Consider the following 22,336-nt stretch of genomic DNA (forward strand, 5'->3'; position numbering starts at 1 on the left):
TCATGAAGGATGGGAAGAAAAATAATAAAGGACAAGAAAAGTCAAAAACAATGTTAAATAGAAGGGGGCAGTAAATGCAGAAGTGGGACAGTTCCTTCCAGCATACAATCTTACAGGAATCAAGAAATGAATCATTTAGTCTGATTTAATCCTTATTACTGCTGGACCCTTATTATCACACAGATGAAGCTCAGAATTGAAAGCAGAAAGAGCATTGGATTTGACTTTAGAGGACCCTAGATTGAATTCTGGCTCTGTCACTTAACATCTCTGTGACTTTGGACAAGAAACCTAACCTCTCTGGGTCTCAATTTCCTCATCTATAAAATTTGAGGGTTCTAATAGCTGTAAATCATTATTCATATGATGAAGATTCCAGTTGCTACTGGGAAGAGGGAAAGGCAGCAGTTAGTCAAAACTTACTTACTAATCATTAATTACAGGTGTGTTCTTTTAAACGTCTGAAAGCACATCATAACTGAAGGTGTACCAAAAAGCTTTGTTCTGGACCTCCTTTTCATCTTTGTCTGTACTTTGCCTCAATGGCTTCACAAGCTCTCATGAGTTAAACTATCATCTCTAGGCAAATGACTGTCTTATTCATTTATATAGTCTTAATATGCTTCATTTCTTGTCTCACATTACCTTTTGGAAATCTAAAACTTGATGTCTTAACAGCATCCCAAACTCAACATATTCAAAATAGACCTCATTATTTTTTACCCATTTACCTGCTCTTTTTCCTAACACCTGGATTTCTGTTGAAGGAAGCACTATCCTTTCAGTTACCCAAATTCACAACTCAGAGTCATCCTTGACCCCTTTATTGTCACCTCACGTATCCAATCAGTTGCCAATTCTTGCCAATTCTACCTCTAAAACCTCACTCTCATCCAAGCCCTTTTCTCTCTACTCACATAGCCATCATCTGAGTTAATGTGACCTACTGCAATAGCCTTCTAATTGGTCATTCTGCCTCAAGTCTCTCCCTCCTTCCAACTTGTTATCTGTAGATATGTCAAAGTTGTTTTCCTAAAGCACAGATCTGATTCACTTACTCAGTGAATTCCCTTTTATCTCAAGACAGAGATGCAAACTCCTTTGGCTTCACTAAACAGGATCCAAAATACTGTTCCAGTCTCATAGATCCATCATTCCTCCAAATTCTAGGTTTCAGCCAAAATGACTTTCTTCAACCTTCCAACACTGACACTCTATTTCACAACTCTTTACCTCTGTCCACATGGCTAGAATATATTTTACTCACCTCCATCTCATAGAATCTCTACTCTCCTTCAAATCTCTGTTCACCATTGCCTCCAATATGACTCCTTTCTACATCTTCCCTTCCCCCACAAGGGCTAGTTACTTCTTTATTGCCTTGTGTTCATTTTGTGTAAGTTTTGTATGTAATCATTTATGTACATGCTGTGCATGAGAGATGAAAATGAATGAAATATAAGCTGGATGAAATATAAGCTCCTTGAAGACAGGATTTGTTTTACTTTTGTCTTTTTATCTGCAGCATTTACCACAGGGCCTGGCACACAGTATTTCAAAAATGTATTATTGATTGACTAACTGGTGAGGACTGAAATTTGTCCATTGCCTTTATAGGCCCTTCCCAGAATCTCCCTCTTCCTGATACCAAAATACAGGCTTCTGGGACTAGGAAACTGAAATCCCTGCCATTGGGAAGAAAATAATAAGACTTCATATCACTTTGTGTACTTTGTTGTTCATTAGTTAGCTTAAACCTTTGTAGCTGCTTGCAATACAAAAAAAATATTAATTAAAAAAACCCTTAGTTAATCCAAAAAGTGATAAATGATCAGTCATTAATGAGGTTTAAAAAAAATGAGATTCATAAACTGTCTCTGAAGACAATTTAAAAAATAGATATTCAAGAAATATTTGGGAAAGGGCGTGTCCCCAAATGTGAAGCCTACTAGGGAAACTACTTTGAAAGAAAAAAAAAATCATTTGGATATATACATTTAAATCTATTCCTTTATTTTAAAAATATCATTACTTTATCATCATTTATATAAGCAGAAACCATCTATGCCAAGACCCCATCCAATCTGCTTAGCTGCTCATATGGCTTGGATGAGATGGGATTCAACTCCTCTATTCCTTCTGGAGAGATAGAGCACTGGCCTTTCTCTCTGATCTGTCGCTGCTTCCCAAGATTCTCCAGGCCTTACCAGGCCCTGCCTCTCTGCCCTGCAGACACCTGGCACTGTCTCCAGACCTACTGACATAATCAAAGAATGCTGAGCCTTGTCATTTCTCTCATCACTGACCTCTTAATGTGCTTGTGTTTTTCCCTCTGCCCTGAAGCTGAAATTTCTTTTTTGTGCTAACTTCCTGAATTCCAATGTGAGCTCCTTGAGAGCAGGAATTGTGTAGTTTTTTTTTCCTATTTTCATCGTCAGGACTTGGCACAGAGGTTGGTACATAACGAGTTTAATTTTTTTCATCATTTCATTAATTCATGTATTCATTCATTCATACCTCTTATAACCTATTTAAAATGGATATAAACATACAAACTGACTCCCTCTACCCAAAATAAGTATAGTTAAGCCAAACATATCAATGTATTCTCAATGTCTAAAAGATTTATCTCATTCCACACCTCTCAACCAGTGCCACTCTCCCAAGCTCCTATACCTCTAATCTGGAGAAAAATCTGTGTGTCATCAATTGATCAAACATCCAGGCACTAAACAGCAGAATGTGGCCAAGTACGCTTATCTCAGTTAGGAGATAGATGTGAAACATACACTGAAACTTCAAACCCTCTAGAGAAGGAAAGATAAGTAACTCCATTAGCCTTGGTTCTTGGCACACTTTCTAAGTAAGACTTGTTGGGGGAAAAAAAGACATAAGCTGTGTATTGTTCTGTTAATGCTATGAGAATTTCTTTTATTCTCATATACAATTCTTACTATACTTTTGGGGAGTCTTGACCTATGATTTCATTGATATAGAGAACTCTTGACAAGGAAATATCCTCAGCCAATGACAAAGGCAGCACTTACTCTAAAATTTATAATCTTACAGAGTTGCCAGGGACATTGAGTGATAAGTGACTGGCTCAGGCTCTCACAGTCAATATGCACAGAGATGGAATTTGTAACTAAGTCTTCAGGACTCTCAGGCTAACTTTTTATCCATTATGCCATGTTCCCTTTCTATTAATATAGTACAATTTGACAAATCCTAGTTTCAGTTGATGAGTTGCTAATCAATATTGCCCTCTAAAATATTGGCACACTGAATGATATGTTCTGAAAATGGCTATTTTTTTAATTGAAAAGCAAACACTTTTGTAAGCCTGTTTTTACCCCCACTTGCACCCACTTCTCCCCACCACAATATACCTGCACCCACACCTCACAATGACAGGATATGTGAGGTGATTTGCACAATACTTTATATACATTATTTTGTTTGGGCTTTACTATAGCCTTATGAGGTAATTATTGCTGGTATTATTATCCGCATTTTACAAATTAGAAAACTGAGGCTCAGAGGGGGAAAAAAGTAACATAAATGGTTACAGACCTAGCAAGTGTTGACCCCAAATCTCTCTGACTATGGGTCAAATACACTTGCCTTTATTTCACATACCACACCCTCTCAACATTTCTCTGAGTCCCTTTTTGCAATCCATATGGAAATAGGAAAAAGAGGCAGCTGTTTGAAGCTGTCTCCCTTGCTCTACTGGAAGACTTTACATTGTCCTTTGAATCTCTTGAGTAGACATTTAATGAATACTTGTTGAACTGCATTGAATTAACCTCCCCAAAACTGAGTAACTGATATTCTGTAAGTAAGCAATTCCTTTAAGTTTAGAGAGTTTAGCTGAAATGGGTATTGTATAAAATGTCATGCTTTGTGGAGCCTTAGAGGTTTCTGAAAATATTAGGAAAACTGCTAGACTCAAGAAAGTTAGGTAACTATTACTAAGGCCTGATATTGTGATGTCTAGGTTCACATCTAGGGGAATAATTCAGGCAATGGACCCACAAACCCATTGTGGAAGAGCGGTTTGGCATTATCTTTACCAATATGACCTCCTATCCCTTTTGAGCTTAGTATAGAGTGATAAAATTTAGTTCAACTCAAATAACAACTAGCATGTATGTAGTGCCTGCTATGTACCAGTCCCTATGCTAAATGTTTTACACATATCTCAATTGATTCTCACAACAAACCTGGAAGGTAGGTCCTGTTATTATTATCCCCATTTTACATATGAGGAAACTGAGACAGAGGTTAAATGACTTGCCCAAAGTCATACAGTTAGTAAGTATCTGAGGTTGGATTTCAGCTGAATTCATGTGACTTCAATCACTTCCTTTCCCCTTCTCCTCCTACCCAGTGAACCACCTAGCTGCTAGAAAAATGGGTTTCCAAACAAGGAGGTCCTTACATGATGAAATCACTAGACCTGTACCCTTAGGTTATGTTTGCAGACACTTTCTATCTATTTCTCAAAGTGCTTAACATTGATTGCCTCATTTCAGCTTTACACCAACCCTTTAAGGTGAATACTACAGATCTTTTTTACCAGACTAATAAACACTGAGGTTCAGGGAAGATGAGAGAATTACCAATGATCACAGAGGTTCTAAGTAACAGGCAGGGTTGGAACCCAGCTCTTCCTGACTCCTCACTCAGTAATCCATACATTGTGACATACTGCCTCCCTGAGGAAACAACAGGCTCTGGGGAAATTTGGTGAGCTTTGAGGTTTCTGCATTTATTATTTAAACATTATTTGCCACAGAACAATCAGAAAGCCAAGACTTTGTTAAACAGCAAGAAGAAGACGTATAACAGATATTACAGATCTGCCTCTGGGTTCCCTGACCTCAATGTGGGAAAAAAGAGTCTTTTTTAAGTGCATTCACAAAGAGGCACATTGAGGCCAACTTACTCTGGTAAAATGAGGCCAAAGACATTCTTTAAACCCAAAGGTCAGCCTCTTGAATTATGGAGGTATTTACCCTTCCCTGGCCGACTTTAAAGGATATCACAGCATCAATATTTTTGTAGAAAGCCAGATATTCAGTGATCCTATTTGATACCCGAGGGGGTACAGCTTCCCAAACGGTCATCGAATAAAAGTGAAATGGAACTTTCCAAATATATTCACTTGGAATTAAGATACATATTTTAAACTACCTTCAGCTCTAGGACAATTGATTAGATTTTTTTTTTCTTGTTCCGTAGTGCAACAAGTGCCTATGGTGCCTATGAATTCAGGGTCCCTCAGGGTCAAGCTTTAAATTGACCTGTTTTCACAGGAAGTAACTTGATATTTAAAACCACTACATGAACCTAACAAGGGTTTTATGCATCATCCTTCATACCAGCTTAAATTTTCTATCTTAAATCAGCTGAACCAAACAACTCTTCTTGTCTCCTACATTGAGAATCCTCATTCTGTGTGTGTATGTTGTTTCTCTAATATAGTCATGATGTCTAACTGCAAATGGAATCCTTTTTTTTAAAATTATGGAAATATTTAGGATTACAAAAAAGTAATAATGCACATGGATGTTTCTTATGACTAACACGAAGTGACCAGCTTGAAAGAGACCTCAAGAGGACATTGATGTAGAACGAGTAAAGTGGATGAATAAATCCTAGATTAGGAGCTAGAAGGCTTTTACTGAAGGTATCCCTATACCACTTCCTAACTGTGTGACCTTGGGTAAGTCATTTAATTTCTCAAAATGTCAGTTTACTCAGAAAAAAAATGGTAATATGGTCTGCCCTACTTTTCTCATTTTCTTTATGGTGAGATTCAAATGATATATGTAAATTATCAGAAAACCACAAAGATAAAAATAATAATTGCTGTTATCATGACATTATAGAACTGTGATTATATCAGTGTAAAAAATCCCTCCACTTAGGTAGGGGCAAAACATCTGTAAGTTAGTTTATAAGTCTTAGAGAGGTTTCCTGAGCTTCAGAGAGGTTAATGTAATTGCCCATGGTCTTCCAGCTAATGAAGAGTTTGGATTTCTACTGACATCCTAACTTCAAATCCAGCCTTTTATCTACTCTCCTAAGCTACTTCTCTGTTATTAATAGTAGTGTCTTTATTAATAATAATGATCTTGCTTATTATACTACACAGTTTTCTCTGGAGCTGATGTGGTATCAGAGTAGCCAGGGCCTTGGATACTAAGAAATGTCATGTAAATAATTTTGAATACAAGAAAAAAAACAAGCTCTACCTTCCTAACACTATCAAACTCATTCACCTTGAACACTCAGTGCTTACCCCTTCCCTCAGGGGCCCTGTTTAATAACCCTCTCGAAATGGGGCTTAACACCCTTAAGCCCTAAACCCTTCTCTCTTGCTCCCAGTAATGCTAAACAATTCCTCCTCTCAGGTGGTCCTTTTATTAAAGAGCAGAAAGATGGACAGTTGCTGACAGTAAGGTCTGGTCTAATTCCAGCCTCCTCACTGGAGTGCACAGAAACCCTTCTCTCACCAGCCTGGAGTTGGCACCGGACCCAGATCCGTCCTAGCAGGAGAAGGGGCCACATGTTCAAGAGAAGCTGTGTTAGAGCTGTCACAGGATGTGTCCCTGTGAAGGAAACATTGAGAAAGCCATTCAGTTGATCGTTAGTCCCTATGTTGATGTCAGAGATGGAGAAGTGAATTACCTGAGTGGTAAAGTCAAGCAGAAGGCCAAGTACCTTGTGCAGGGCCTATCTGGGCAGATGGATGCCTGTAACATAGGAGGTGCCTAATAAACATTTATTGACTGATAGAAGAAAAAATAAGAGTTAGCGTTTATATGACACTTTACAGGTTTACAAAACACTTTACACGTATTAACTCCTTTGATCTTCACAACAACCCTGTGAGGTAGGTACTATTGTTATCTCTATTTTTCAGATGGGGAAACAGAGGCTGAAAAAGTGGCAAAATAAATGACTTGTCCAGGGTCACATAGCTACTAAGTGTCTAAGGCAGGTTTCAAATTCAGTTCTTCCAGACTCTTAAGAACTGTGGTCTATCTACTTCTCCACCTAGTTGCTTCTATATGTCCTGCCCCTAGGGACCCAAGCTTTATATTTAAAAAGAGTGTGTACTTCCAAATTGTATATGGGGTACATTTTCTCAGAACTTTCTCTGAATGCAGAAATAAAACTCTTTCAGATACAAAAAAAATTAAAAAATAGAAAACTCTCAAAACTACTTAATGCCTCATGATTGTTTAATTGCTTCCCAACAAGAAGATTAATTTTAAAGTCCTTGTCTTTACGAAGTCTGTCTATTTTATAGAAAAGGAAGGTCAAGAAGAAACAAAGAGAAACAATGGAGGAAAGGGTAAGGAAGGAGAAAGTGGGAAAGAGAAGAAAAAGAAAGGGAGAGGGGGAAGGGAGAGAGAAAAAAGAGGAGAAATGAAGGAATAGAAGGAAAGGAAAGAAGGCAAGGAAAGGAATGGAGAGGAAAGTAGAAGAAAAAAGATGAGAGGAGATGAGAAGAGAGGGAGAGGGTATAGAGAGAAGGCAGGGAAAGAAAAGGAAGCAGGAGGAAAGGAAAAAATATTTTTTTTTTATTAAAAGGACTGGAGCAGTTGATATGGCCTGAGTTTATAGAAGGATCCTATTTCAATCGAGTCAAATAATTTTTTATAAGAGTTCAAGAAATAAGTTGGGAACAAAAGAGTGGAAAAGATTCCTCATATTTCATGCAATGTCAAAGAAATATTTCCTTGTGAATGTATAGCATTGACTTGACATATCCAGGAAGAAACTCCTGCAAAATGAATGTTTAAAGAATACATATACTCTCCTAAATGCAATCAGGTAAGCTGAACCTACAATATAAAGGAAGTTCACACCCACAGATATCTTTGAAACTCTAGTTAATCAAGGTGTCAAAGTAACTAAAGCAGTTGTACAGATTTTATTGAAAATAAATCACTTTATCATATACTCGATTGTATGTTATTATTTTCCCACAGAGACTTTCTATTCAGTTGCCTTTATTTTTTTATAGAGTATATCCTGCCCTCTTTAGTCCAGATGCGATAACTACATTTACAAAAGAAGTCTAACGCTAGACCATAAGTCTTACTGCAGCAGCAGCTTCTCCCACTGCCCTGTGGAAATAGGCCATTATTAGCCGTTTCTGGCAGAAACAGTTGACAGGAAACAGAACAGGAAATGATATAATGGCTCCAGAATTGTATATTTCCCTTATGCCCAGCTGTTTGTGGGATGACCTTATAGTTAACCAGGAAATTCTGAGGTGGCATTGAACCTCAAATATTTAAACATTTGAACTTGTATTTTTGAGTCTGGATCTCCTCTTTACTTAGAGGAATGTATCCAAATTAATAAAAATATGTTAAAAGGTTAAACTGTGCAAAAAATTATTTCCTTAACTGATAAAATTTATAGTTATTTATGTAGTTCACAGAAGATTGTTTGATCAAGTATTTTTTTAACTGCCATCAAGCCAACATAGAGATTGCTAAAACATTCAAATATCAGGATGACAGACTTTTATACGCATCTTTAACAATTTAACAATTATGTCTTAGACTTTTTACCTAGAAAAATGCTACTTTAGTGTGATTTACAATTCAGGGGTCTTATCTCTTTGCAATTAAATGATTGAGATTTAAAACTGCTTTTCAAATGTGTATTTTTATATGCCATAAAAATGATGAATTGCATTAATATTTGCTCCATTATTCATTTTTTCACTCAGGAGATAGACAATGTTGATTATATGGAATGCAAAAATACCTAATAAAGGTGACATGTCTAAAATTCACACACAACCACAAAAGGATGTATGTGATCAAGCCCATTTGTCTCAATAAGCTTTTAGTAAGCACTTTATAAGCAAAAGGCATTGGGTTGAAATAAAGTACAGGGTAAGCTTGATGAAAATAGTATAGTGACATTTTCAATTAATGCTAATAATTTTTTTAACTGTGTCAAATAAAAAAAATGAAACAAAATATTTTAATAAGTGTCTGAATCATATAGACAGCATTTCCAGGATAACTGTCATTTTACCTGCCAGAGGTAAGTAGTCTTCTCCTAAGGAGTCAGTTATTCACACTATAATCTGTTTCTTTATCATGATGTTAGCATATTTATCTCTATTCAACTTTGAAAACCAATAGCATTTCAACCTTTCCTTATCTCTGAATTTAGTGATTTAAATGTGGGTCATTAGAGGATAGAAAATAAGAAATCTTGGTGAATGTAATAATTAGTTTTGATGCATAATTGCTGGGACTAAAAATTCTGAGCATTCAAGTCACTATTAAATGTTAAACAATGTTGGTGGACATTTCTCTTTTGATCTGGGAGATTCAATACGGATTTTCTCAGCAACTCTTGCTATACATATACTTGGTATGTTTTCTCACTTCACTTTTTCCTAGTGGGTTATTTTTCAATGATTGTTATAGAAGTCAAGACCATTTTTATTTTATTGTACCAATAAAGACATTGTCTTTTCCAAAGTAAATGTTCCTTTTAAGAAGGAATTTTTAAGTGCTTATAAAGGTTAAGAACATGAGTGTCTTTGCTACACTAACACTTTAATTAAATAGACCAGAATTAAATTCTAAGCAAATTATTTTTGTCATGTTTTGAGTAAATTTAGTTAGCAGTTATATGGAATTGCAAAAGCAATAAATCCCACCTCTGTCCCCCCCGCCAAAGCAATGAAATGTATTTAGAAAGTAAGAAATGGATATTCTTAGAGAAGAACTGCTGTAAGCCCATAGTCATAAAATACCACTTGAGTAGTTGAGATATTAGACTGAAGTAGATATTGCATAGAATTCAAATAACATATGATTTTTATTCCAGGAAGCATCTTTTAATTGGATGGACATAAATTAGCTAATTTTTTAAAAAATCTGCAAATCTCGCACTAAAGGAAAATGCACAAACAGAGGAATCAATACTAAATAACATTTTGCTACATTTATTATTCTATGGAAAACATTTCTGGGGACTTATGTAAAGAATGTTTTAGAAGTCATCAGGTTTTTTTGCATTGAATAACTCACTTGCTGCATGACCTATACTATTATCATCGTGAGAGAATTATCCTTGCAGTCAAATGTTTGTAAGTGCTAGATCTCTTTTAGCATTCTATGGTAATTCAATATATTCTACCAGGGGACAGGTGAATGGCTTCTACAGTAACAGGCACTATTACAAATACAATCAATTCAGTGAAACAACAGGTTTCAATTTTTCAGAAATACATTTGGTTAAGGTCTGAAATACAATTATGCATACACAAACATTGCATTTATAAAAAATGAATAAAATATTCCTCACCACCACCACCAATCACAGGGATCGTATTTTCTAAAGGCAGTCTTTGTAAGTTCCCTTGCCTTTCAGAACCCAGCTATTCTTAGATACACTATTACATGGAAATGTGTCAGTATTAGGCATTATTGAAATAGCATTCTGGCCCTTTGTAGGGGCTTGTGGGCGTAAGGTTCAGTTTCTGTTAAGCACATTTCTACTTGACCTATTTATTAATTAAATAATTAGTCTTCACTTTCAGTGATCCTCTTCAGAGTCCCTTTAACTTAAAAACAAAACTAAACTTAAGAATATTACAAAATGGTGTTCCATCTAGATACCCTATCATTGTGCAGAGACACTGTAACCATTCTTTGCAAGAAGGATGACTGATCTGTGAAGGAATCTCAAAACTGAAAGTTAGGAATGGGCTTTTGAGGATTTACTTTTCTCTCACTAAATGGTTAATTCTACTACATGGGGTGGGGGGGTGAAGGGGGGAAAGAGGGGGAAAGAAATTAAAGTAAGGCCCTTGTGATACAATGACACTTGCTCTGTGCTCTTACAGAGAAAAAACATGATGATAAAACACCACAAAGAGGAGTGTTATGAATTTTATTAATGACTAGAAGACAGTGTGCAAAACATCAAAGGTCTGTGGAAAAGATTAATGACCCCGTGTGAGACTGTTTAATTACCTCCAGCTAATTAGATTCTTGACCAAATTTTTAATATCTGCATTCCTTCTACAGCCTAATTGAGATTCCACATTATTTATCAATCTTTCAAAAAGCCCTTAGTGTGCTGCTTTTCTAGTTTTTCCCTTTGCTCTTTGACTCCTTTTATGGTCAATTATTAAATAAATAGCAAAGTAACCATTCTCCTCAAATTGTATACGTGGAACACTTTATGCCTGTTTATTTTGACTAGAAGACTCTCATTGGCATCTTTTATACATAATGAAGCACTCCAAGTAATAAACTGACTAACTCCACTGTAAACAATGTGGATAATATTTTTGTTATCTGGGCTGTACTCGGGAACTCCTCATGTGGTTTCTGTAAATTAGCCTTTGCAATTGTCAGCTAATCCTTATTTCAGTTTACCTTGGTCCAGGCCCAGAGACCAATGGAATGTTCTTTTACAAACTAGAGCAAAATGACTTTATCCTATCAGTTGCTTCCACCACCTACACTCCCCTGCCCCCTCCTTCTTTTCTTTTGTGTCTATTGCTACTGAAACTTTCTGTTATTAAAATGTTTCTCTGTAGGTAAATTCCTTGGGGGATACTGAACATACACGCAACAGTTACTTTGTGTGTCATGATCTATACCCCATTCTGCAAAAAGAATCATTTTGAAATAGTATAGTATCACAGTGGAGGAAAAGGGCACTGCTATGGTGAGATCACCACTAATCCAAAAAGGTGAATGGCTCTGGCAACATAGGAATTTCTCATGCTGAGCAAAAATTGAAGTACAAGTCACAGAGAAATAGACTGGCCGTCCTATCTTCTACTGTAGTTTCTTCTTTTCCAGAGTGATGTGTGAAAGGCTTAAAGATTCCAAGTCCCCAAATATAAGCAAAGAGTAGTGATACTGAACTTAGCACTGTAGTCAAACAATGGCATATAAATGGTCACTCATATACCAGAATCCACTGATTCAATGAAAAGAAAACACATAATAGGAAAGATTTTATCACAACTCAGGCAATTTTATTAGGTTGACCCTGCAATTTATCAAGCTGGTTGTATAGAGATGTGTCTATGAATGAGACATTATTAAGCACCTACTATATATGCCAGATACTATCCCAGATACTGAGGATACAAAGGCAAAAGTAAAGCAAACAGTTCCTGCCCCAGGGAGCTTACAGAATATCACAGGAAATGCGAGAGAAACAGGGAGAGAGAGAGAGAGAGAGAGAGAGAGAGAGACAGACAGACAGACAGACAGACAGACAGACAGACAGACAGAAAGAAAGAAACAGAGAGACAGAGAGAGACAGAGAGAAAGAGAGAGAGAACATATTCAGAATAAATGCAATTTAATTTTTTTGTGGAGTAAAGAGGGATCAGCCTCTGGAAAAAATTAGGAAAGGTGTTATGTAGAAGGTGATTCACAATGGAATCTCTTATGAGCACCTAGGATAAGACATAATCCCTTGTAGGGGATTCCCAAGCACCATTCAGCAGGAATACATGGCAGAGTGGAGGAAATTCCTAATTGTGTGTCACGAGTGTCTACTATTAGCTTCTTTTTTATCTCTGTCGTCTTTAAAACACAAGGGAGGAAAACCTACACACACATACACACCACAAATGCAGCCAATATTTAGATATGGAATCTCAAGAACATTTTCTTTCAAATGAGCTTCTCTTATACTACCATAAGAATAAGCATGCGGAAGGTAGCAAATCATATCTACCATTCTCCATCAGTGCCTAAGGCGCAGTTTCTTGTACATAGCAAGGTCCAGTCACTGTGGGGGGAGGGAGGGATAATGGAAGTACTACAAAGCTGATAGGAATCAAGAGATTTATCATTTAGTTCTGACTCTTGTACTGATTAGTTATCTACAAAATTAGAGTGTTCTGGGTTAAGCTTTAGGATTCCTTTTTTCTTTTTTTTTTGGGGGGGGGGCTAGGCAATGGATTAAGTGACTTGCCCAGGGTCACACAGCTAGTGACTATCATGTGACTGAAGCCAGTTCTGAACTCAGGTACTCCTAATTCCAGGACCAGTACTCTATCCACTGTGCCACCTAGCTGCCCCTAGGATTCCTTTTTGTTTCTAAAACTCTTTGATACTAGAAATATGAAGAATTTTCCTATCCCTGAGACTCTTGGGTGATAGAATAAAAAGAAGTACATGCACTATAATGCCTAGAATACACAAAGTCAGTAGGAAATTGGCAAAATGAAGTCACTCAAAGATAATGCTGCAACAACACTACACTATTATATTTACTTTGTCCCTCATTAAGGCAAAAAGGAACACATCATGGGGGATCTAGGGCATTATTGCTACCCTGCCCTCAACCACCTGATAGAAGTGGGAAAATAATATCAGTCAGTTATTTGCAATTAAGATTTTTTCAATGATAGACCACAATTCCCTTGAAACAGAACTACTAACTAAGGATTCTAGGTTTAATTTAACTGGGAGGCATGATTTCTTCAATCTGTGTGAAGAGCTATTAGAAGGGACAGAATGTTCCCACAAAGAGTTCAGTTCAAGCACCCAGGATAAGACTAATTATCCTTGACCTGCCACCAAACCCTGAAAAGAAGTAGTGGTGGAGGTACTAAGTAGTGATTTCTTGATGGGGAAAGCCATGGCTTAAAAGATTATCATAGGGATAGGATCATTAGGGCTGTCAGTCTGGAGTTGGGCAAGAGAGTAGGAGTGGTTGTACTTCCTAATGAACACTGATGCCAAAGCACCATAGGACAGAGGATATCCATGCTCAGGGAGGAAGCATATTACCCCAAACACATGTCAGTAATCTTTAGGGTCTTTATTTTAGTAAAGTCTTTTCTCTCTACCCTGGTTACAACTTCTGACATATAAAATTATAGTAGATAGTTCTGCAGAGTAGTAAAATTCTCCATCATGTTAGTGACTTCAAGAAACTTTCTGGTTACAAAAAGGACAACTATGAGGAACTCAGGCACCAAAGCTTGTCTTATGAATAGATGCAGTAGATCATCACTCTGGGAGAAGCCATTTTCTTTGAATGTTTTTAAAGAAAGCCATTTCCCTCAAACTCTCTCCCCTCCCTGGATGGCTGATACTTGATACTTGAAATTTAGGAAATATAATTTCATTGCTATTCTCTCTCTCTCTCTCTCTCTCTCTCTCTTCTCTCTCTCTCTCTCTCTCTCTCTCTCTCTCTCTCTCTCTCTCTCTCTCTCTCTCTCTCTCTCCCACTTCTATGCTTACTAGATGCTGCTTTTTTGTTATTACCAGGTGACTCAAAGCAGTCCATTTGCAACTCTGATAAGTCTGAAAAGACTTGGGGAAGAGGAAGTTCAAAGGCAAAAACAACAAAATTAGTTTGGGAAATATCCTATTTAAGCTTTCCATGGAATACCTAGAGGCTCAGACAAAGAAATTTGAAATTGAACACATATACATATGTACATATGTACATACTTGTACATGCACAAACATATATACAGATAAATGTCTACACATGTATTATATATACACATATAATATCCATCCATGCCAAACTGCCAAAAGCATTTATAAATTCAATCCTAATTTCATAGGTGAATTTTTTTTAAAAAAGAGATCTTCATGTAAAAATCCATATATCACTTTCTACTTATTTGTCTATTTATATATACATATGTATTATATATTTATATGTAAACATAAATATAAAGCTTATGAGATATTTAAATGAAATCCTAATTTCTTTGGATGTTCTGAGTTTTAAAATTGCTCATACCATGAAAACTCTTCTATTATAACATCATTCTATTCACTTTTGGACAGATATCCTTTGATATATGAACAGTTTGAGATTTTTAAATCTTTTTACACTAAAACTTCCTAGAACAAACATTCTATCTAACAAGAAGGGCTCCTAAAATTTAAAGTGTTCTATTAATTTTAAATTGCCCTACTCATGTCTGCTCAGCCTGCCAATTGCTTTTCCCTATCCCTCCTCCCCAAATATTAAACTATAAAATGTGCATCTGTGACAAAACAGCTATTGAATCGTCAGATCACCAATAGGTCTTATTTTTTTTTTAATTGAAGAGAGATACACGAGTATATGTGCATGAGAGAGATGTGCCATGTTTTCAGACACTATTGCTAGGATTCATTTCATAAAGCAAGTCAGTTTTAAACTGTTTTATAGAATAGGCTCACAAAAGTGCGACTTGTTAGAATGTGCCACAATTACTCTATATGTTTGCTCTCTGCTTTGGCTATTGGACCTACCTAGAGCTTCACCTATTAACCTCTCTTGAAAAACTGGGATTTCCTAGAGGGGAAAATGCAATATCATAAAACTGACATATTCTCAACACCCCCCCCCAAAAAGCTTGTTAATTAACAGATTTCTTGACCCAAACTCCATCTGAAACTTTTCACAAAGTAGCAGTGATTTTTCATATCTTCCTTTTAAAAAACCAACCTCTTAAGAAGTCTAATCTTGCTCTTAAATGGTTTCTCCTTATCCCCAGCCATGAAAAAAACAGCAGCTTTCCCAACTTTTCACCTTTCAGTCGATGTGTCCCCATGGCATTCACAGTACTAATGAAAGGGATTCTTGACAATGTCACCACAGACCACCCCACAAGTGGAGTCTTGCCAATGTAAACCATTATTACAGTAGTGTACGCTCATCTCATACTGTGAGGTCATTCAGAAACTTCCCTCTGGTTTCCCATTCCTCACACTGTCTCTGAAGAGTGACATCCTCCCTTGAACCATAGAAGTCGAAGCAAGACCTCTGCTACTGATTCCCATCCAGATTTCTATGGACAACTTCCACGCTCTAATGATATTGAATGGGCATTTTTTGGAAAGCAACAACATTCAAAAGAAAAACAACTTACAAACAACACAGAGATTTCAACAAATGCATTTCACATTTCCACTTTGGTGACTAATACCCTAGCTTCTTGAGAATGAGAATTAGAATATCGTACCAGGATTCTGGCTAACCAATCAAAAATGAAGTTTAGATAAGATTAATTTTTTATCCCCTCATATAGAAACAAGAATATTTAGATGGCATTGTGATAAAGAAATGTTGGCTGCTTTATTCTATCAAATAATCATGAACTATCAAATCTCCCTGGGACTTGCACTAGCTTTTAATTGGCAAATGCCATTTGGGAATGGGTACTATTTGAATTTTGTCATTGATGCCTAAAAATAAAATATAATTAATAATTAATATAATAATTTCCCTACAATACCTGCAAGTGCCTGGTGTGTTCAGATTTATTACCAAACCTACCCTTTTACTGATTCTGAAGATGAAGAAAAATGGGATGAGGGGAAGAATAGGTAGGGGCAGTTGATTAAATGTTAGGTAAGACAGCTATGGTCCTAAAGAGGCAATGTAATGCACCTGGTGGATGACTGATATTAGATTTAGGAAGAGCTATGTCTAAGCCTTGCCTCTGAAACACAATAGATGTGTGATCAAGAGCAAGTGAGTTAACCTCTGTGTCCCAAGGAATATTGTATGCTCTAGGGAACTCTCTGAACTGAAGAAGAGTCATGTATGCACCAATTCTACTCTGGGAATTTTCTATAGTAAAGAAAATCAAAGATCTAGATAATCCCTGGGGAAAAAAAGCATATTATATGCATTTTCTCCCTAAGATTCACATCTATGTTGTGAGGTAAGTACTGCAGCTTTTATTATTGCCATTTTACAGGTGAGGAACCAGACATTAAATAACTCTCCCAAATAGTAAGTGGCAGACTTAGCATTCATTCAGATATAGGCTCCCCTCACTCAAAATCTCCCTTGGAGAAGGGTAGGTGGAATATTCTAAAGCAGAAGTGGGGAATGTGGGGCCTCAAGGCTGCATATGGCCCTCTAGGCCCTCAAGTACAGCCCTGTACTTGACTGAATCCAGACTTCACAGAACAGATTCCCTTGATGAAAGGATTTTTTCTGTACAACTTGGACTCAGTCAAAAGGCCCCACATGAGGACCTAGAAAGCCACATGTGGCCTTGAGGAACCAGGTTCCCTGTTCTAGAGGTATCTATTTATACCTTCCTGTGACCTACACCTTACACAGATAACCTTTGCAGGGGGGAAAATACAATACACATCAATCCCTTTTACAAGTAATCTAATCTGAGCAACCACTGAGATTTTGGTTAAGGAAAATCAGATCAGTAAGGTACAAAGTAGCCCTAGGTTCTAAGCTCTGCCGTATGTGAGAGTAAGACCTAAAGAATATTATAACATATCCTACAAATAGTTCTGCATTGGGAATCAGATCTAGCTTTGAACCTGATTTCTGCTACTTAACTATTCATTCAGGGACAAATTCCAGCCTTGATTGTACAATAAGTATAACACCGTGTTCCTTTCTTTTTATCAGTATTAGAGTATTCTCAAAAGTTCCATTCTATTTTATTTTAATTAGTTCTGATGGACATTTTTCTATTCTATTCATTTCCCTTTCTTCTTAAACAAAAGATTTTTTTTTTTAAACCAGACTTGTGATTTCACTGGTGTAGCTAAGCCTGCAATGAAGAACTTCTCTCCCTGAGTATAAACCTGTACTTGCTCTGTAACTTACAGTTTTTGAATCAGAGAACTGAACCACTGAGAATTTGAGAGATGTGCTCAGGGACACAGCTAATGTGTGTCAAAATCAGGATTTGAACCCAAGCCTTCCTTACTCTGACACCATCTTTCTATCTGCTAGGCTATGATGGCTTCCACAGAAGGGATAATGAATGTTACTTGAGCTTAAAAAAATATTACTTAAGATCATTGTCATAAATATTTGTTATTGTATTATGTTGTAATAAGCTTTTCTGTTTGATTTTTCTTTTTAACTCCCTTTCCCATCTCCTTTTCTCCATCCCCACCAGGTAACTCAGTGGTGCAATGGATAGAGCATTGAGTCTAGAGCCAGAAGTTCAAATCTGGCCCCAGACACTTATTAGCTGTGAGACTTTGTGTGACATACATAGTAAGTGCTTATTAAATTATTGTTTCTTTCCTTCTTTGCTTCCTCCCTTCCTTTTTTTACCCCTTCCTTCTCCTCATCCTTCCTTCCTTTCTTCTCCCATCACTCCCTTGTTTCCTTTCTCCCTCTGTTCCTTCCTTCCATCCCCATCCTTCCTCCCTCCTTTCTTTTTCTTTTCCCTCCTTCCTTCTCTCCCTAATCATAATCAATTTTCCTCTCATTATGCCAGATTCTAACAATTCTTCTACTACTGTGCTGTTTTTCTTCACTAAACTTCTATGGGCAGCTACATGGCACAATGGATGGAGCACCAGTCCTGGACTCAGGCCTTGTCTCTATGAGTACAAATCTGGCCTCAGGCACTTAGTAGCTGTGTGACTCTGACCAAGTCATTTAACTCTGTTTGCCTCACTTTAATCATCTGTAAAATGAGCTGGAGAAGGAAATGGCAAACCACCCGAATATCTTTGCTAAGAAAACCCCAAATGAAGAGTTGGACTTAACTGAAAAACAACTGAACAACAACAAAAAGCAAACAAACAAAATTCTTCTTTTTCCTGTTTCTAAAGGAATTTCTCTTCAGAAGCAGGAGTTTTAAATGAATGTATGTTAAATAAAAATATGTAAGACTCTTAATAATATTCTAAGGAGCAAAGTGAATAATAGCCTCATGAAGGAAATGGTATTTAAGTTGAACTCCTAAGGGAATTACTAAGAGGTATAGGTGAAGAGGGAATGCATTTTAGGTATAGGGCATAAAAAGCTGCAGAGATAAAAGATGAAATATTGTAGGTGAAGAGCAGCAAGGAAGTCAATTTGGCTGAGACTTAGAGCATATGATGGGGAGTAGTCTATAATCAACCTGGAAAGGTAGATGGGAGGTAGGTTAGAAAGGTTTTTAAAAACTAAACAGATGGATTTATATTTGTTCTTAGAGGTAATGAGGTGCCACTGGGATTGATATTGATACAACTTTGGTAGATTTGCAGAGGATTGATTAGGCAGAATTGAGTCAGGGACATCAAGTATAATGTTATTGATGAGAGGCTGAACTAGGAAAATGGCCATGTGAATGGAGAGAAGGTGACAGAACAGATTACGTAAAGGTAAAATAGATAAGACATGAAAAGTGATTAGTTATGTGGAATGAGGAGTTAAGGATGACACCTAGGTTGCTAACCCAGGTGACTAGAAGGATGGAAGGTTCCCACCTTATCTCTAATCTGCATTTCTGGCCTATGGTCTATTCCTCTTCATATACCCTAAGGCTCAACCAATCTAACTTTTCTTTGCTTTTCATCCACAATCTTCCATCTCCTATCTCCATGGCTTTTAATGCCCTATTCCTAAAATGCATTCCCTTCTCACCTATACCTCTTAAGGATCTGTAGTTTCTCTAAGAGTTCAGTTTAAACACCATTTCCTTCATGAAACTATTTACTTTGTTCCTCAATAGAGATAGAAAACTTCAGAAGAGGGACTGGTTTGGGGAGAGAGATAATGGATTGTGTTTTGGACATATTGAGTCTAAGAAACTCATCAGGGAAATGTTGTTTCATCATTATCATTTTCTTTCACAAAATTATTCATTGTTTGTATTATTTTTCACCTACTTATATGTTTTTATTGTGAAGTCTCCATTTGTGTTTTTCTTTTGTGTTCCTTGAAATGAATACTACTTTTATTCCACTATATTCTGTAAAGAGTGTACATTTTCCTCTCAGTTAAGTAGAGTCCGTGTTCCTTCCCTCACCTGAAACATTTTTGTTCATTGTTTTTTTTTTATTTCCTGTGCCTTTTTCTAACATGAATTTCCTACCTTCATTCTCCCCATTATTTACCTTTCCTTTTTGTCTGTTCTAGAATTTTAGTTTCTGTTTACCTCATGGACTTAAAGTTTCTACAGAATCTATTTTGGGTTCCTTCTTCTAAATGTTTTCCATGTTATTGCCTTGCAAATCTTACCCCCAAAGCCTCCCTTTTTCTATGGTACTTCACTCTTAGAACTATCAATTCCTGTAGGAGAGGATATTGCCTCTGTTAGGAATTTTCCTATGTCCCTGATTATTCAGTTAATTATTAAACTGTGCTCCTCCAGAACACACCCATTTCAAAGTCCCCATACTCCTTTACATAATATAATCTCATTCATTAAGAAGACCCTCTCTTCGTAAACAAGATTTTACCCTTTCCCCCTGCTTTAATTCCTTCATTTGCTCTAACACTCATTCTCCTGTATGTTCTATTCTTCCTGAGAGCCTACAAGAGTTATTTCCCCATTATCGTTAACCTTTGCTTCATTAAGGTGCATCACATATTAACCCTCTATCTTCTTTCTTTTCTCTTTTTTAGATGTTATCTTATTCTGTAACTTACTCTTGCAAAAATATTGATTCATTTGTATATGGGATGTTGTGATGTTTAATACATGATGTTGAGGCCTGTCTCTTCATCATTACTTTTAATTACTTCCACTCTTGTCGCCTTGTGTACTTTCGGAAAGAGTTTTCTTAATGATTCCTCTATTGTTATTTTGTTACTATTGTCTTTGGTTGCTCTATTTGTTTACCTTTATTGTATCTTTGTTGCATGGAATATTAGAAATCAATCTATTGAGATCTTTTTTTTCTAAAAATATTCTGAATGCTTCTTTTAATTGAATGTTTTTTTTTTCAGTAATGGCTCAGATTTTCAGTCATTCTGAAGTTTGGGTGTCATTCTGAGCTCCTTTGCTCTTTGCAATATGTTTTTTAGTATCCTCCTGAAGTTGCACCAGCACCTGAAGGTGCAGAATAGTCTTGTGTTACTCAATTCCTTTTCTTTATATTTGATGATCTTTCTCCTGGCCACCTGCTAAAATTGTTGTTTGCCATTGAAGTTATTAATTTAACCACTATGTGTCTTGAAGTTAGCAGCATAGGCTCTAGCAGCTTAGGTTTATAGTTATGCACCTCCCACCTCCTTCACTCGTCTAGGAGAGCTACAGATTCCTTTGACTGGCATCTTGTATCTTCTTTTAAAAGTTATGGGTAGGTTTCTTGTATTATTTCTTGCATTATGGTATTCAAATTTTTTGACTTTTCATGTTCTTCTGAAGGAACTGTTTTCCTTAAGTTGTCTTTATGTATCCTGTGTTCAAGATCAATGTTTTGCTTAAACAGAGATCATGCTTTTTTTTTAAGCACTTTTTGCTTCTCTTCTTCCAGATCATCCTTCACTTCTGCATATTTGTATTTCCAATCTGTTGAGACATGCCACTATGGATTTAAGTTGTTTTTTTTACTATTCTGACCAATATTTATGCTCTTTTGACTATTGCTAAGAAACTGATTTTGTGAAACTATAGAAAAGTCACTGTCAATGATGTCACCAACTGGTCCAGAAATACAGGATGAGATTTTCACTGAGATAACTAACATTTAAATTCCTAAGGTTATGTATAGATTAAAGTAAAGCCTCTCATTTGTACCTTATTCTGTGTGAAAACTATTCACCCACAACTGTTCTAGCTGCTTAGAAAAGAGTAGGGTTGGGGATAGAGAGAAGTGAAAATTGCTGAGTCAGATAGTGGGGATGGAAGGGGAGGAGGGCCTCACTGACCTGAAATTTTCCTGTAAAAAAATAGCATTTAAAAATAAACCTAGCAATTTAAAGTCTCTAAGGAAAGTCTCGGGTCCTTCGTTAATAACAGAGTTGGCAGAGTTGGAGTGAGAGAAACAAAAAATAAATTCTGTTCCCCTTTAACATACAATTATTGTCCTATTAAATGTAAATCCATTCCTTCTTTGAAACGTGTAATTTAAAATGTGACCAAAAATGTTGCATATGTAAGGAGTTCTAATTAAATCAGGTAGTCTTGTTTCAACCAAAAGAGTTTTGTGGAGACACCGACTGCTGCAAGAAGTTGATGACTTTTTTTTCTTATGGCCAGCATATTATTAGCATGAGGACCCCAGAAATAGAGTAGCTATTTTTTAAAAAGTAAACAGCCCAAATTAAAGACCAAGTATGTATAACAGAGTCTGCCCTGAATTTTGATTCTTTAAACTGCTATTTGAATTAGCCATAGACTAAACAAATTAAAACGTGCAAAAACACACCTGGTCCTTATCTAGCCAACAGCTAAACCTTGGTATGAGAACTAAATAGAACTTATCAGTCACTTCCTGGGCATGATGAGCATTGTCCTGTAGGTTTATTTTCTAAGACTCAATGTCTGCATCTTAATTTGTTAAATGCCCTAGTCTTCATTCAGTTTTGTGGAATTATATATAAATTGTTTATGGCATGTGGTTGGGAGGAGAAAGAG

This window comes from Phascolarctos cinereus, unplaced genomic scaffold, assembly GCF_003287225.1.
Source record: "Phascolarctos cinereus isolate Bilbo 61053 unplaced genomic scaffold, phaCin_HiC Scaffold_726;HRSCAF=1367, whole genome shotgun sequence".
In the NCBI taxonomy this organism is placed as follows: Eukaryota; Metazoa; Chordata; class Mammalia; order Diprotodontia; family Phascolarctidae; genus Phascolarctos; species Phascolarctos cinereus.